Source organism: Mus caroli, chromosome 8 (genome assembly GCF_900094665.2).
Source record: "Mus caroli chromosome 8, CAROLI_EIJ_v1.1, whole genome shotgun sequence".
Taxonomy (NCBI): domain Eukaryota; kingdom Metazoa; phylum Chordata; class Mammalia; order Rodentia; family Muridae; genus Mus; species Mus caroli.
Genome location: NC_034577.1, coordinates 75,231,137 through 75,248,307, shown reverse-complemented (window position 1 = coordinate 75,248,307; position 17,171 = coordinate 75,231,137). Strand labels below are relative to the sequence as shown.

Sequence of the window (17,171 nt, the reverse complement as noted above, 5' to 3'; positions counted from 1 at the left end):
GCTCATGCTTCCTCAGAGCCCAGGAAGGCCTGCCAACTCCAGTATGCTGTGCTCTGCCCTGCCCCTATTTCTTCATCTCCCACGGCTCTGATGCCGAGGGAGGAACCTGGCATTTTCATCATATGCTTTCCTCTCCCATTGGGTGTTGGCTCTGCAGGGCTGTGTATGAGTGTGTCCCAGCGCCCAGCAGAGCAGGAACTGGATATGGAAGCATTCGGTAGAGAAGTGTTGAAGGCTGCCCTGGCTGGAGGCAGAAATGGGACTGTCATAGGGTCAAGATCAGCCTGGTCTACAAACCGAATTCCAGACCAGTCAGGATTTTAAACAGGTTGTGAGATTCTGTCTCAAAATAAATAAATGAATGCATTTTTAAAAATGTAAAGGCTGGGGGTGTGGTTCAGTGACAGCCCCACTCCCCGCCCCTGGAGAGACACTCCCTGATGAGCGCACACACACATATACACACACAAGCCCTGGGTTCATCCCCAGCTGGCCACAAGCTATCCCTGGATTACAGAGAGGCAAGAGCCACCCACAACACCCTGTATCCCTGGATGCCTTTTCTCTAGTCTCCCATCAATCTACACACCCCTCATTCCCCATGTCCTCTCCCACTCTGTCCTTCCTTATAGTTAACTCTCTGGGTTGGTTTTCCCACCAGCTAGAGACCAGAGAAAAAGGTCCTGTCTCCATCTACCATATAGTCAGCCCAGAGCACAGAGTAGGTGCTTATTTGTTGATTAATAAAGACAAAATAGGTGCAAGGGGCCAGACATGCAGGAGGGCCCTCAAAATGTGCAGTCAGGGAATGTTTCTCTGTGAGAAGGTCCTGAGATAGCAATGTGCTACAAGCTGGTAGCCAGCAAACGCAGAGGAGAGTGGAGGGAAGTGAGGGTGTACCTGCGCGCCTCTGCGATGACCCTGGCTTTTCCTGTGAAGGAGGTGGAAGCATTTCTAAGCACGGGACTATTCTACTCTGGACAGTGAATCTTTGTGGATGGTGGTCCCGGGACCAGAGGAGGGGGCACATCACCCTATTCACCCCCTTTCTCCTGCTTCCAAAGCCAGAAACCTGTCCTTCCCAGCTGCTACCTCCCATCCTATCAATGCTGTACTCAACGCTGCCTCAGGAGTACTGTGCCACCTCATCTCCATGTCTCAGGGCCAGGAAGAGCTAGATACTCCTGGACCTTCTGATGCCTTTTGCTATGAGGGTCTTCTCCCACAGGACTGCCTGACTAGGCCACCCCTGCCCCACATCTGCTTAGTCCAGAGACCCTACCAATGCCCCTGGCAGCTTAGCACTTCAGTTCTGCCAGCAGCAGATGTCATGCTGGGCCTCACTACCCTCCACAGGTGAACACAGACCCTTCAAACCCAATGACAGCCCTGAGGTCCAGTCCAGCTTCCTACCTACGCTCAGCCACAAACACTGTCTCTTTCCGTACCCGAGCCCTGCCTCTTCCTCACCTTAGGGATTACTTCCTTCTCAGGCTTTCTAGCCAGTTTCCCTTCTTCTAAGAAGCTCTGACCAACCTGCCTGCTTGCTCTGCTCTCTACTGTGGAACTCTAGTACCAGGGCAGCCATGGTGTGTGTCCACCTCACAGTGCCCCTGTTCACTTCAGCTTCACCTCCCATGCCAGGCAGAGGGCATTCAGGACACTCTTTCCCCCCTCCCCCCATGACTGCATGCTGGCAGGGGAGAGAGTGCGAAGTCCCCCAGAAGGGGAAAAAAAGAAGCAGAATTCTCAGGAAGGCAAAGGGACAAAGCCCCAGAAGAGCATCCTCAGGTCCAAGGTTCAAATCCTGATGAGGTTCACTTCTGGCTAAATGACGAGATATGTATGCAGGTCACAGTTTTGGAACTATGTCTCTGCAGGGGCACATCGAATGGCAAAGTGTGGTTGAGAGGCTCAGAATAACATTGGGTTTGTGGTTGTAGCACCTCATAGTGCAGCACTTGCCCAGCTTGTGGAAATCCCAGGCCCCGTATCTCCACTGCCTCAGGTAGGCAGGTAGACAGACAGATAAACAGACAAAGTAGTCTTTCCACCTGCTCTCCTAAGCAGCTACCATGTGTCAGCCAGCACTCAGGAGCAGGAGCTGGTGCTAAGGAAGTAGTCTGGTCATGTTCTAGTTCAGTGGAAGATAAAGCTAGAAGGGGGGGGGGCTTTCTTTTTTTAATATATATATGGGTGTTTTGCCTACATGTATGTTTGTGTACCACATATGTGCTGTACCCACAGAAGCCAGGTTAGGAACCTGTCCCTAGAGTTGTAGGCTGCTGTCAGGCTGCTGGAAACTGGACCCAGGTCCCCTGGAAGAGCAGCCAGTGTTCTTAACCACTGAACGGCCTCTCGCAGTGACCACAGAAACAGGCATGCTCATCTGGAGACAGCACTTCAGCAAAGACTCTGGGGCTTAGACCACGTTTACAGAACAGCCCAGGGAGAATGAGGGGCTCAAGAGCCGTGGGGAGGCAGCCAGACTATGTCTGAACCTGTAGTGAGAATGTTGGCTTCTTTAAAAAACACAGAAATATTATAAGAATGTATTTTCATTTTAACCCCAGGCGTGGGGTCTGGGGCTGCTTCCGACCGTCCACAGCAGCTGACTGTGATTTGCCTCGTGCTCTAGCAGGGGTGGGATTCCACCAGTGGCAGATAGTTACTGCAATCATGTGGAATGTGGAATTCTGGGGACTTTTCAGATAGTATATAAATGACAGGTTCCTGAGAGCCAGGGTGGGTTGTTGGTTGGTTGTGGTTTGCCAAGCAGTCATATGCAAGGAAATGAGAATTAGGACCCTGATGGTGAAGATCAAACTTACCCCAAGGAACTCAATGCTCTAATCTGCAGGAAGTAGTCTAATAAGAATGTCACTCCCTTCCCCCTCATTTTTTCTCTCTCCTATCTAGAGTTAGGGGTTTGAAAGGGTGGAAGAAAGAAGAACCCACAAAGCCCCAAATGGAGCGGCCCCTAGTTGAGGTGCTCTGTGGCAGGGTCTGGCAACCATGGTTTGGTCACTACCTATTCTGTCTGTCATGAGCTCAGAAGGGCATCTTACATTTCTAGGGTGAAAAGGAGAATGAACTTGAACATAGCCAGTCCAGAGCCCATGGGAACCCCCATGTTGCTTTATTTTGAGTGGGTGTGCCAAGCTTGCACTCATGGCCTTAGAGTATGCTTGTCAGCTGGACAGTTCTGCCTTGGAATTAACTGGCCTGGAGAGACTACTGGGTGCTGCAGTGGTACCTGTGGAGGTCACCGTTGACACTTAGGCAGTGTATCTCTAGGGTGGTGTTGGGCATCCTACAGATTCCAGGGGGTCCCATAAAGAACACCATGAAGAGCCTTGTCCATCATCCCAGCACTCAGGAGGCTGAGGCAAGAGGGTGGAAGCCTGGGACACAGAGAGGAGACAGGGAGAGAGAGAAAGGGCTAGCTAGCATGTACATCAGGCTCCAACATCAGGGATACCATTGGGCCACTAGTAGCTCACAGTCCATGTGTGACTTTTTAAGTCTCTGGGTAAGTGTGGGGACGTTGTTATTTTTAGCTCTGGGGCGTTTCCAGTTTGTTGACTGAACTGTTATGTTCTCCCCACTTTGGAAGGGGAGGCGAACAAGACAAGGTTACTCGCTCCCCAGGGCCCAGAGAAGCCTAAACCATGGAGGATCCCATCCCAGAAAGAGGGTCAGTGTCCATGGGATCTTGGGAGCAACTGCTCACATTTTAATGGCTCCCAGCCTCCTGGTGAGGGTAAGCGTTCCTCAAATTCCCTCTCTAGAACCTAAACCCTGTAGCGCAGTCATTTGGTATCATGTCCCCACATGTCCTCACACGCAAAGGTACCTTTGAGTACTATGAGTCTGTCCCCAGATGTGCACAGAATTACAGAAGAATGTAAGCATAGTTAACCCAGCCCTTGCCTTGCTACTAAAGGGGGGGCCAGGTCAAAGGGTTATCGCACAGGGCCAATTGTGCCAGCCCACCTCCCTCCCTCCTCCCTTTGTCCTACATTGCTTTTATTACCTGTAATCATGTTTATGTGTTGGAGGGGGAGTGCACCAGTGCAGGTGCCAGAGATGTCCGATCCCCAGGAGCTGGGAACTGAATTCTGGTCCTGCCACGAGCACAGCACACTTGTGACTCTTAAGCCACCTCTCCTTCCTTCCTGCCTGCCTGCCTGCCTGCCTGCCTCTTTGTGAGATCTCCCTCTGTAGTCTGTGCTGGCTTCACACTCATGCTCAGCCAACCCTGAGAGTTGGGAACGGCAGACCAACCACAGGCAGTTCAGCAATGAGCTCTTCTAGGGCACCTGTGCTCCTAAACTAACAAGACCCTGAACCTCTGGATCGTACTCAGACAGACAGACAGACAACAGGCACAATCAATCAGGGAACTACAGAGGTGTCACGGGCTCTACAGAAAGTCAGGAGGGCTGCGGGAGCTGAAGTCTGAAGCAGAGTTCACAAGCCATGTCCTGGGTGGAACTGCCTTTGTAAAAGCGGGAGAGGGGGTGAGATGAGACAGCACGTGACGAAACACTCTATCCCCTAAAACTGGAACTCAAGGGGCTGAGGGGCTGTTCAGCCTAGGGCTGCCCTCCCTAGAAGAAACACATACACGCACTCTTTCTCTCCCTCGTCAGGATGTGAGCCTAGGAACTAGAAGTAGCCACTGTCCCAGTGGCACCTCAAGCCTGGAACTTGACAGAAAAAGCACTTGGAAGTGTTTGCAGTTTGCTCACAGAGGGCACCAGCCCTTCAGGGACACACAGCAAGCTCACACTAGTAGGTGTGGGCAAGGTAAAGTCCTCCTGTCAGTGTGCAAACAGACAGCTACCAAAGAGTCATCCCCTTGGCATGGAGGGAGGGATGCAGTCTGGACCCTCTCTGAGCACAGGGACAAGTAGCTACACACATGGGAACCATGGTAGTCACTACCCTAGGCCTGAACCAGAGAGTGTGCTAAAGAGGCCCACACAGACGTAAGAAGTGGAAACCGGCTCGGTTTGGAGACACCAGGTCTTCCCTGACAGTGGAGAGAGAGTCCCACCCCCACCCCAGGACCCCACTTTCTGTCCTCAGTAGCAGACATCTGGTTCTATCACAGGCAGAGAGGCGCGCAAGTCTTGCTGGGCACCTCCAGCTCACAGGGGAACCCCTACCTCAGGCAGCTCCTCCTCCAGTGTCCTCACTGAGGGGCTGGAGGAGGGGAAGTGTCTGGCGACTAGAAATCTGATCCCTGAGAGAAGCCCACACAGAAACTAGAGCTTTCAGTGTCCTTGGCCAGGTCTGGCTGAGGAACCAGCAGAGGGCGGGGACACAGACCAGAAGCTCCCGTCTGCGGTGGGAGTGGGAGGTGGCTCCCGTTCCCACTACTCTTCTTTCAGGGGTGTATGCTCTAGAGGTTTTGGGGCCCACCTGACTGACCCTCTTCCTTCCCCTCTGCTAGATGCCCATGTTGAGGCCGAAGCACCAGAGGGTCTCTTGTCAGCCTGGTGGAATAGTCAACACAGACAAGAAAGACAGCAGGCAGCAGAGTCCCATATGCAGATGGGAGACCAGAGAGGGCTTGATGCAAACAGACTCCTCTAGCAGGGCCAGGCGCTCACAGGCTCCTCCCCCCTCGTGGGGCTTCCAGAGCGCCCCCTAGGAGAAGGGGGTTCCCCAGGGCAGGCTGGGAATAGAAGCCTGGCTCCGCATCTCTGGCCTTCCACCTCCTCCCCCCATGCTCGGTGGCCCAGGTGCACTAGTCCCCAGCTCCTCACACTCCCACAACTCCAGGGACTGTCTCCACGTCCACGGGTGTCCAGCAGCACAGGAGATAGTGGGGTACACCCGTCCCCATGACTGGGAGTAAGCAAGCACATTAGACAGAAAAAGCAACAGGGCGGCCCAAGCCAGCAGGGGAAGATGCTGGGAAGCCAGCGGGAGGGCCGGTACCCACACATCCACATGCATGGCTGTGGCTCAGTGCAAAGGTGCCATGCCGCCAGCCACGGAATTAGTTCTTTTCCGCCTTCCAGATGATTTTTCATCTCTGTAATTAATGGGCAAGTCATATCTGAACGGCATGGCAGGCAAATTGCTAGTTAGGAAAATCACAGATAATTTTCTCGATATGATAATGAAGGTTGTATTCCGTCTCTTATTCTCCCTGTTTTCATCCTACTTTTAAGTAATAAATTTGGCATTAGTGGGCAGGGTGTGGGGAGGAAGGAAGTCACCTGTCCCCAAAGCTAGGACCTGTCTTAGCAGGCGTCCCCCAACACACACACCAAGGTCCCCAGTTCCTAACTGGGCAGATGAAGAAGAGGATGCCAGAGATACTTGTGGGGACCCTTAAAGGAACACCCTGACATTCCATGATTGATGGGGTATTGCCAGGGTCTAGGGAGCGGGGAGAACACGGGTAGCCATCAGGCTGTGGGCCAGATAGAGTTGGGTCTGGGGTAGGATTAAAGACTCATGCCTGCCCTTGGGGTGCAGGAGAGAGAAGCAGGTACCAATGGCCTCTCTCTCAGCAGCACTGGAGGTCAACAGGCCCAGAACAGACATCCACCCTCAGGTGTTCTCCACACCTGTCCCTACACTGTCCAACTCCCTCCCCACGATGACCCTCCCTACTCCACTGGAGGCATGAGGGTAAGCAGAGAGAGGGGGAGACAGACAGAGATAAAGAGGCTGCCAGCCATCTTGGCGGCCATCTTGAACCCCTCCCCCAACTCCCCCAAACGCACCACATGTTTGGATATGGGAAGACAGATCCGGCTCTGGGTCCCAGAGAGGCTGGGAAAGAAGGGGGCTCTCTGGTTCACATTGGGACAGGAGGGACATCCACAAAGATGCCAAAGCTGAGGAGAAGGCGGGGTGGGGAGATGAGGAAGGTACAGTAATAAGATGCTGGGCAAGGATAGAGCTGGAAGCTAACCTAGCGGAGAAGTGTACAGATTGGGATGGGTGAGCTTAGGGGGTGTTTGCCGGCGGGGTGCCGTCTTCACATAGGTGCCTGGGGCGCACTGAAGTGATGCCATTTGAGGGCATTTTCTGGCCACTGCATAAGTACACACTACCCTCCCACCACACACACACACACACACACACACACACACACACACACACACGAACTGGACTTTCATCCCAGGACCCTCAAATGGGACGATGACAACTGAGCCACACAGCTCTATTTCAGGAACACCTGGAAGAGGAGAGAAAGCTCGTTCCGGTAGATCCAACCTGACAGCCTCCATCCGTGCTTAACAGGGTACCACTAACAGAAGATGTCTCACAACTGCACCAGGGTTGCCCAAGGCACCCCTCCGGGCTGAAACTCACTCGACACCCAGACATACCTCTCCCCATCCCACCCCCAACCCCCATTAGCGCCACTGCCTCCCAGAGAAAAACAACCCTAAGCCCAGCATCCTGCGGTGCCAGCCCCCCGACATGGCTTCTCTGGGGAGCCCGGGCCCGCGCGCTGCGCGCACACGCACCCTCTCCACTCACACCCAGACACCTACACAAACAGGGCGCCAAGCACCCGCGCGCACACGCACCGGGGACACGCAGGCACCGCCGCGCCGCTTCCCCACAAAGGCCGGCGCGCGCGCGGGCACACGCAGCCACGCGCGGGCACACTAGCGGTCCCCTCCCCCTGCAGGGCACCCTGCGGCCGCCCATCCGCACCCTCACCAAGCCCCCGGCGGGCGGGGGTAGGGTGCTCCCCGCCCCTCCCGCCGCGCACACCTGGCCCAGGTGCGGCGTGGCCTGAGACTCCCGCACACTCACCTGTCCAGCGGCGCTTCGGGGTCGGCCGTGCGCGCTCCTCCGGCGGCTCCGCGAAGCCGGGCCCCCCGCCCGGCACATCTCCCGGAGCCCGGCCCAGGGGGAAGCGGGGAGGGGGTAGCTGAGCGAGGGAGGACTCCGTGTCCCTTCTTTCCTCCGGCCCAGCACTGCCGCCACCGAGCAAAATTTAAAAGGGAAGGGGGGGGTGGGTAAAAAAAAAAAAAAAAAAAAAAAGGAAAAAAAAGGCGGATCGCGGCGCCCCGGGGGCGGCCCCGGCCCCGGGCGCGCGGGTCTGCGCCCCTCCCGGGGAGCGAGGCGTGGAGGCGGAGGGGCGGGGGCGGCGTCAGAGCTCGGGGGGCTGGGGCAAGGCGGAGCCCCCCGAGGCGGCGCCGGCTGCCCGCATCTCCCCCGCAGCTCCGCGGCCCCGACGGAGGCGGCACGTGTGTGCCCAGGCGACTTCCCAGCGCCCCCGGACGGCAGCGGGCGAAGGGTTAACGCGGCTGCCCGGGCGGCCGCGCAGGCCCCCGCCGCCCGGCGGCGCCGCTCCTGGGCCCGCGCGGCCCCATCCGCCGGGGCGTCTCCGGCAGACGGCGGGGCGGGGGCGTCGCAGCGCCGACTGCTCCCGCGCCGACCGCTCGCGCTGCCCGCAGGGGGCCGGGGCTACGCAGCTGGAAGCAGGCGCGGCGGCGTCGCGCCCCCGGGGTGGCCGGAGCAGGGGGCGCGGGGCTGGGCCCGTGGGCACCGCAGGACTCGCGGAGCGAGCGGGCGCGGGGCACCAGCAATGACAAGCCGCCTGCTCTCGGCGCTGCCGGGCCCGCCGGCTCCGGGAGGGGGGCGGCGGACAAGCGCAAAACCTGGCGTGGACTACCCGCCCGGGACTAGCCTCCGCAGCCCTCCCGTGCGCCCCGAGGAAGGGCCCGGAAACCTGGCCTGGAGTTCCACTCGCCTCCCCCAAGGAAAAGTGGGCAGAGGGAGGCGACGCGCTAGATCCCCCTAGTTGGGCTGGGGGGTGGTGGGGTGCGACGGGCGGCAAGAAAAAACGGAATGGACTCTGCAGCCGTGCTGTGCAGAAAGGCGCCTAGCCGGTGAGGGGTAAATGGAGAGCTGTGCGAGGACTGCGCAAAACCTGGTCCGGATTTGGCAGAGAGGGTAGAGATGGGAGGGGCGCGGTGTGGGGGGGCGGGGGAGGGAGGTAGCTGCGACAGGACCAGATGCACCCGAGGCACGCAAATTTCGGTCCGGATTCTTCCAAGGGAGATGGAGTAATGCGTCAGGCCTGTGCGGTGGCAACAAAAAAGACCTGGACCAGAGCATCTCCCACCCGGGATTGCAGGAGGGTCGGAGGGAGTGCTGCTTAGTGACTGACAACAGCGTAGGCTGTCCCCCATCTTCCTAACAGCGACGTGCGGTGGGGAGGGACAAAATGAGGGCTGGACTGATGTATGGAAGGATCCCGCGCGCTGGCTGCAACAGAGCCGGCAGGTAAAAGCAGTATCTGGATCCTGGGTGATGCGACAGGAAGGGGATGTGGTGTGGATCCCGCTACCCTGGGAGACCAGACCTACAATAAAAAAAAAAATTAAAAATAAAAAAATAAATAAATTAAAAAAAAAAAAACGAGGGAGGGACGCAAAGCCAGGACTGGAGCGTAGGTAGGATGGGATGAGAACAGCCCCCCTCCCCCAAACAGAAGAGAGAGCCTTGGCAACCGGACAGGGTCCTGGAGCTGACCAGGCTGCAGGAGCGGAGGAGAGGTTAGTATCTATAAACGCCTCAAGCGTCTGGCTTTGGAGGGGGTGGGTAGAGAAGAAAAAAAAAAATTGAATTTTAGGTTGATGGCGAGAGCAAAAGCCCGGTGCAGATTTCCACAACGTAAGAACTACACTGCAGGTGATGGACTCGGAGAAGTAGGGCAGCGGATTGGACTTAGATTCCTAGGCTTTGGACTTAGTGAGTGAAGCCAGAGGCTGGGTTCAGCCCCCCAGCTACAGATGAAGCCTAGGACTGCTTCTCTAGATGGGGAAGGGGGTCGACCTGTCCCAAATCTCTGGAGCCAAAGCTACCACTGCCTAGACTTACAGTTTGTTTATTTGTTTGTTTTTTTTTTGGGGGGGGGAGCTATAAAGCTGAACCCCGGGCCAAAACCAGGCACTTAAGCAATATAGACAACTCAGTGCGGGGGTGGGGGTGTGGGTTCGGGGGAGCGGAATCCTGAGAGGTAAGAACAGAGCTTGGAAGCTGCCGCGCTGAGAATCCGTTTAAAGAAGGATGGGTGCAACTCTTAAGATTGATGGCTGAGGAGAAGCAAAAAACTGGGCTTGGATCCTTGGGGAAGGGAATCCACCCAAAAGCAGCCTAAATACCGAATCCGGCAGCTTATTCAAGTTCAACGTCCAGCTGAATGGTAGCACTACCTTAAGAGTGCAGATAAACCCTGATGTGGATTTTCCAGAGAATGTGATGTGCTGAGGTTAGAGCAGGAGGTGTGGGGTGGGGTGGGGGATGGTGTGGGTTAAAAGTCCATCTCAGTGTGCATGGAAGGTGCTGTTCTGCCTGCTGAGTAGGTTAAAGTCAGGAAAGGGTTTGAGAGTGGAAGAACTTGGGTGGGTCTTGAATAGGAACAAAGATTATCCACAAAAGCCTTAATGTATATAGATAGGCCATTAACCTGTTCCCAAGAAACCCTTCTATGTAGCTCCTCCTGGTGGGAGATTGGGCGGGGAGGCACCGATGGATGGACAGGGAAAAGGGGCCACTACCGAAAATTTCATTCCTACTTCTTTAAAAGACACACTTTTCTTCCAAGATTAGGGGGTCCTTGGTTCTTCAAAACCTAGGTCTCCAAACTTCAGGGAGGAGTACTTATGTGAGGTGCTACCCCCACCCAGGGAAGACTCCATGTTTGAAGAGTGTCAGCTATGAACCTAAGTGACCAGGTCCTGGGGACTGAATCCAGGGAGCCAAAGATACACCTCGAGTGCAAGAAAGATCCTATCCTTTTTGTGACTGACTGATAGAGAGGAGGGTCCTGTCTCTCTCTGCGTTTCCTACTTTGACATATCAACGGATCTCTAGAAAGCTCTACTCCCCTAGCAAGTGGTGTGTGTATGTGTGTGTGTGTGTGTCTGTTTTCTGAGGCTGAGGTGTTCAGTGGCCTAGCTGTGGTTGCACAGCATGTGTAAGGGCCTGGATTCTATCTCCAGCCCAAATGGAGAGGGAGGAGACCTTTAGCTACTAGCTTCCTTTCTCCAGCACCCCACCCATCTCTTCTGCAAAAGCAATCCAGGAGGTAGTTTGAACTAGCACGCTCCATTATGAGGAAAAGTCGTGATATGTATTTTTTAAGGACCAAGGCTCAGTTTGGAAAAATCCTGGCAGGATGTCCCCTCCCCCTCCCGCTTTCCAGAACCCTTCTCTCCCCCAATTCTGGTGGCCGGTGGTGCGCCCCTGGTGGCGGCCGAATTGGCTTGCCAGCCTCCATCCTAACCGTGGCTCTTGGGTTCTTGGGCAGAGGGCTCAGAAGGCAAAGGATGCAGGGAGGTTGTGAACACGAAGAGTCACCCGCACACCCCGACTCTGCCTGCGCAGTCGCAGTGGAGGCTGCGCCGGCAGCCGGGCTCCGGGAACCAAAGCGTGCACGCGCGCGCGCAGACTCGCCCGCTGCGGGTACCTCTAACCCTCTACTCCTTAGAGGTACCCTAGGCCTGGATAGGGTGCAGTTCACTCTAGCATCCTGCCTTTCACGTTGGGACCTTATGCAGAGTGACCACATCGTTCCATCCACTACATTCTGTACACCTGGTCCCATTAGATCCTTATGCACAGGCTGTCCCGCGTCTTGGGTTCCCCTAAGTCTATAGGCACGACACCCCATCTTTTGAGCACCGTGTACTTGAGGGCACCGATGTGCAGTGTCTGGGCATGAAGATATCCAATGTTCTGCATCATTGTGATCCCATAGCCTGAGCATCTAGCACGTTGGGCACCTCAGTCCTAGACATAATGGTACCCTTCTGGGCTCTCAGTGTGTGGGGCCTACGGTCTCTGGCTTTATAAACCCTTGTTCCTAGGGTTCCAAATTTGTCTCAGCCCAACTCCTTCCAGGGGACCCTTGCTGCACCTGCAAGATCGATGGGACCTGTCGAGGGAGCTGGATGATTGGGGTTTGTGCGCTCTTGCGGTCCCTGGGGGCTTCCTGTACTGGATCCCTTGAGCAATTTCTGAGCTCCTTCCAGTACCACATTCAGAACCCACTCAAGTGAACAGCGAGATAAAGGCCTCACTGAGCGCTGGACATCGTGAGCTTACCTTTAACTCCAAAACTCAGTTCGATGGCAGTGAACAAATTATCTCCTCTGGGACTGACATTCTAATTGGTGAAACAAACAAATACTACAAGGTCCTGCAAATGCATAAAAGATGCCACCAAGACACAAGTGTCATCAAGGAAAGGAAAGAAAATGAACCCAGAAATGGTGGCGGGGTTTGCAATGTAGGAGCGGGTCGGAAGACTGCATTCACGTTAGACTCTCATAGCTTCAGCGCTACACTTTTTAGTTAGGGGAGGTCCCTGGAGGTCTCCCCAGGAAGATTGGGGTTTGAATAAAGAGCTGAGAAAAGGGAGGAGCCTCAGGGTTGGGGAGGGAATATGAGGAAGGTCCTGCCAGGCAGACTGAACAGCCTTTTCCAGGGTCCGGAGGCAGGAGCATTGAGCAGATCAGTGAAGGCCCCTTCAGATGAGAGGGAGGTGTTACTGAGTATGTTGGCTTAGTGGGCCATGAGACAGAAACTATGGGAAGGAAGGGCGAGAAGGAACTCAAGTGTGCACAGGTCCTAATGGCCACTAGGGGGAGAGATGTGAGGGGCTGAGGTGTGGTTCTGCAGTAGGGCACCTGCCTAAGATCCCTCCGTGAGGGTTGAGGAATGTCAGTCAATCTTAGAGCGCTGGCTCAGAATCTGCTATAGGGAGGAGCTGGTAGGGCTCTTGCCAGGGTCTATCCAAGGCGGTGTTCCAATCCCCAGTACAACAAGGAAGTGGAGCGAGGACAGATGCAGATCACAGGGTAACTGAGCATCAGGAGGAGTGGGGATATTTGGAGGTTAGCTGTAATATTTACATTTGACCCACCAACTAGCAAGCACTAAAGCAAGTCAGCCCTGGGGGCATGGCCCAGGTGTGAGGAGACCCCCTTCTCCATCTCACAGAAGGGCAGTCGAGGTTCCATATCTCACAGAGCAATTACAGAACTGGAGTCAAAGCTGGACAAGGAGGCACATTCTGTAATCTCAGCGCTCTGGAGGCTGAGGTAGAAGTGCCCTGAGTTTGAAGTCATGTAGTATGATAGTATATGACTCCATTGGTGTGAAATATCAAAAGAATAGAGACAGGAAATAGTGGCCTGAGACTGGGAGAGAGGACAGTGGCAGATAATAGGGTTTCCTATGTGCGGGGGTGTGAGACTGGTAGACACGTCGTGGACCTAGACACTTGTGCTGGGCTGTCCATCCTGGAGTGGTGAGCACTTACTTTTACATAATAATATTTAGCCTCGGTTTTTAAAAATAATGTGCGTAGAACAGCAAAAAGGCTCAGCAAGTAAAGGCATTTGCTACCAAACATGATAATCTGAGTTCAATTCCTGGAACTCACATAGCAGAAAGAGAGAACCGACTCCCACACGTTGTCCTCTGAGCTATACCTGCACACATGCACACATGCAGTGTGCACACACACACACACTAAATATATATTTAAAAAGTTAGAGGGGTGACTTGAGAGAGCTGGGGAGTCTGGGAAGCTGACCATCAGACGAGAGGTTGCTGAGTGAAGGCATAGGATGCAAGGGAAGGAAGAGTGGCTGGGTTTAGAGTATGCTGTAGAGACACTCCTTAACCCTTGCACCTCCACGTGCCTAGCACCCCGACCTTCATATTCCTGAGGCCCTCTCCACAGCACTGCCCACCTTAGAGTGTTCTTGTCTGTCGTGCATGTCCTCCGCCAGCACTCGTGTTGAAGGCTTGGTCCCAGCTTGGTACTGTTGGAAGTCGGTACATACACCTTTAGGAGTTGGAGCTTTATAGAGGTCTTTGGATCACAAAGTGTCTTAGTTATTTTCTGTTGCTGTAATACAACATCATGGCTAAGGCACTTAGATAAGAAGGAGTTTATTTGGGGTTTACAGTTTCAGAGGGTCAGAACCCATGACCACCATGGTGGGAAACATGGCAGCCATCGGGCAAGCAAGGTGCTGGAGCAGTAGCTGAGAGCTCACATCTATGACACAGGCTCAAGGCAGAGCCAGCTAACTGGGAATGGTGTAGATTTTAAACCCCAAAGCCCACCCTCGTGACACACCCCCTCCAACAAGACCACGCCTTCTAACCCTTCCCAAAGAGTTCCACTAAGTGTTCAAGACCAACTGTTCAAACATATGAGCTTCTGGGGGCTATTATCATTCAAACCACCACACTGAGGGTGACTGAAGAAAACGGTGAGAGTCTCCTCCCTTCCCGTCTCCCCCTTTTACTTCCTGTTTAGGAACTGAATGGGGTGTTCCCCACATCTCCTACAAAGAAAGATATGTTGCCTTGCTGCAGGCTATATGATTATGGAGGGAACCTCCAAAACTGTGGGCCAAAAATATGTTTTGGGGGCTGATGTGCTACCAGGAACCCAGTCGGTCCCGTTAAAATAAACCGTGGTTCTTTCCCCAGCCACTAGGGGCCGCTGTCCTACTGTTCTGTGACCACAGGTGAGGCAGCGTCCCTTCTCCCCAGGTGTGCAGGAGGCACAGCTATCTCCCCAGCCTGGAGAAGGGGAAAGCTGAGGTGTGATGGGCTGGAGGGAAGGAGAATACAGAGCGTGTCTGAGATGGGAACTGGGGAAAGAAAAAAGTGTGTGGGGACGGGGGTGGGGAGGAGGTGAGACAGGACTGGCAGTGTTGTAGAGACTGGCAGGAGGGAGCAGTGGTATAGGAGTAGAAAGGAGTTTGGAAGATGCCACCCCAGACATACTTAGAGTGAGATCAAGAGATAGATGAGTAGATGAGAAGGAAGAAGGGTCCTTAAGAGATCCTGAATGCTTACTGGTGATGATTTGATTGATGCCTGGAGCAGGCTGAGTTGACTGGGGTGTAGGACTGGTCTGTAAGGTGGTGGGCATCCCCAGGGAAGCTGATAGGAAGAAAGTGGGGGAGGGAGGGAGAAGGGAGGGCAAGAGAAAGCTCGAGCTGGAGCTAGTGAACATTCATTGGATGGTAGGGAACCTTAGAGAACCCCAGGAAGCCAAGGCAAAGGTGGAAGGTGAAGGTCAGGGAGAGCCTTGGAGAGGACACTGGGGCCTCCTTAAGCAGAGGCTGCCTCAGCAGTGTGAGTGATAGGGAGGCTGGCAGGCTGAAGATGGAAGTGGGCAGCAGGGAGTGGTGGGGTCTGAGGCCCTGTGGAAGGGCCAGATGGGACTGAAGGGGTCCTGTGTGTGAGAAAGAGAGATCTGAGGATAGAGAGAGGTTGGGAAAGGACAGAAAAGACAAGAGTGGTTTCCAGGGAAGTGGGGCGGGTATGGGCGGTTCCTAATCTCAAGTAGGCCTGCTGAAGTGACAAAGCCAGTACTGACCCAGGACTGAAGACCCGCAGTGGGGTGGGAGGGAGCCGGTGGGGACAGAGAGCAACAGCTCTGGAGAACTGCAGTCACACCTCTCTCCCTCTCACTGAAGCTCAGTTTCTACAACCCCAACGGGAGCTGCTCTGTAGAGACAGTAGATCCTGCAGAAGCCAGAACCCAGCGTGGCTGTGTGGGTTCTCCTTTCCTTACCAAAGCCCATGTCTGACTTATAGAGAGGGAGACATGTGCCTATGTAAAGCCAACCGTGCCAGGGCTGAGAAGTGAGAACACACTGAAGTGCTTCCCCCCCCACCCCCCAACCCTCTGTTTTCAAGGGTTCTGCCATCTTGTAGCTCTATGAGACTCTGACTGTGAACACACCCCGGTGCCCATGCCTTGTCCACCTGGTGGCATTATGTTGGAAGATTCTGGGAACTTTGGGAGGTGAGGCTTAGCTTGAAAAGTGAGATCACCAACGACTTGTCTTTCCCCAGACCTGGTTTTTCCCTGCTTCCTGTTTGCTCTGCTGAGAGCACTTCTGCCTTAGTCTTCTGCCTCAGTCTCTCATGCTGAGGCATCCTGCTTGGGAGCACACAGCTTAGTAAACACGGAGGGAGTCTTACGAAGCCATGAGCCAAATAGATCTTCCCACCCTTACGTTGTTCTCTCAGGACTTTGGTCATAGTAATGACAGGCTAAGGAAAGCGCCAAGCTTTTAACATGCAGGCCCTTGGTGGGAGCACTCCAGATCTGATCTGTAGTTTGTAAAATAAAAATCCCCCAGCCTCAGATCTACTGAGCAAAATTGCTGTCATGCAACAAACAGCTCCACCACTGGACTAATTCACAGTGGGGACACATTGTGTGCCTCCTTCCCTGGGACATTTCGAAGTCCTCCGCCAGGCCGTGCATGTTGCCAAGGTCCACCTCCAGCTTCTCCTGGTCCAGGGCTTCCAGCTGCCGGCAGAGGTTGTTGATACAGCTCTCAAACATGGTGTCCATGTTGCTCCTCAATGACTTCTGCTGCTGCAACAGGCTCCATTTGGTCTCCAGCATCTTGTTCGGCTGCTCCAGGAAGTGTAAATTGTCAATGAAGGAGGTGAACTTGTTCAGGGATTTAATCTGCTCCTTCTCCTGAGTGCACACAGCCTGGGTGTTGGGGTCCACCTCCAGCTTCAAGGGGCTCAGCAGGCTCTGGTTCACCATGACCACTGTGATGCCCCCGACAGCAGCCCCGCCAAAGCCGCCCAGATCCAGCGCTGGTAGCCAGGCTTCCCCAGAAGCTGCTGCTCCTGTTGCCCACCCGGGAAAAGCTGGAAGAGCTAATGTGGGCACCGGGTCCACTCATGAATGAGCGGCTGCTGAAGGCCTGGGGACTGGAGGTGAACATCTTGTAGGATTTCTGAGTCACCCTGATGGCCATGGTGAAGTCTGGAGGGAAGGCAGTGAGCTGAAGACAGAGGTTTGAGAGCATAACGGACAGAAGCAACCCAGAGATGGTGCTGTCTTCAGGGTTCCATAAACACAGCATTGTGAGTGTTTGTAGCTGATAATTCTAGAGAGAGACCTGCCCAGTGCATTGTGGGGCAGGAGCAGCACCCTTCCTTGCCACCTGCTAGATGCCAGGAGCATAATCCTAGTTGTGACAAAGATCTTTTAGGGGTGGATGCAAAAATACTCTCAGAGGAGAGATTTGGGCAAGTGAGCCTCTTTATAGAATATTCACTACAACACAGACTTCTGGGATTTTAAACAGTACCTATCTTGTGGTAGATGG

The 17,171-nt window shown here is 54.5% G+C and overlaps 1 protein-coding gene across 3 annotated transcripts in view; it reads right to left on the bottom strand.

The window, feature by feature from the left end:
• Nucleotides 1-8,720, bottom strand: part of Adgrl1 (adhesion G protein-coupled receptor L1) — a 42,211-nt gene extending 33,491 nt beyond the window's left edge. For 2 of the 3 annotated variants that reach the window (XM_021169576.2, XM_029480517.1), the window contains exon 1: nt 7,798-8,719. The gene's annotated coding sequence lies outside the window, so the exon portion shown is untranslated. Of the gene's footprint in view, nt 1-7,797 lie in introns of all 3 variants that reach the window. The other variant, XM_029480516.1, reaches the window with a different exon arrangement.
• Nucleotides 8,721-17,171: the final 8,451 nt, after the last annotated feature.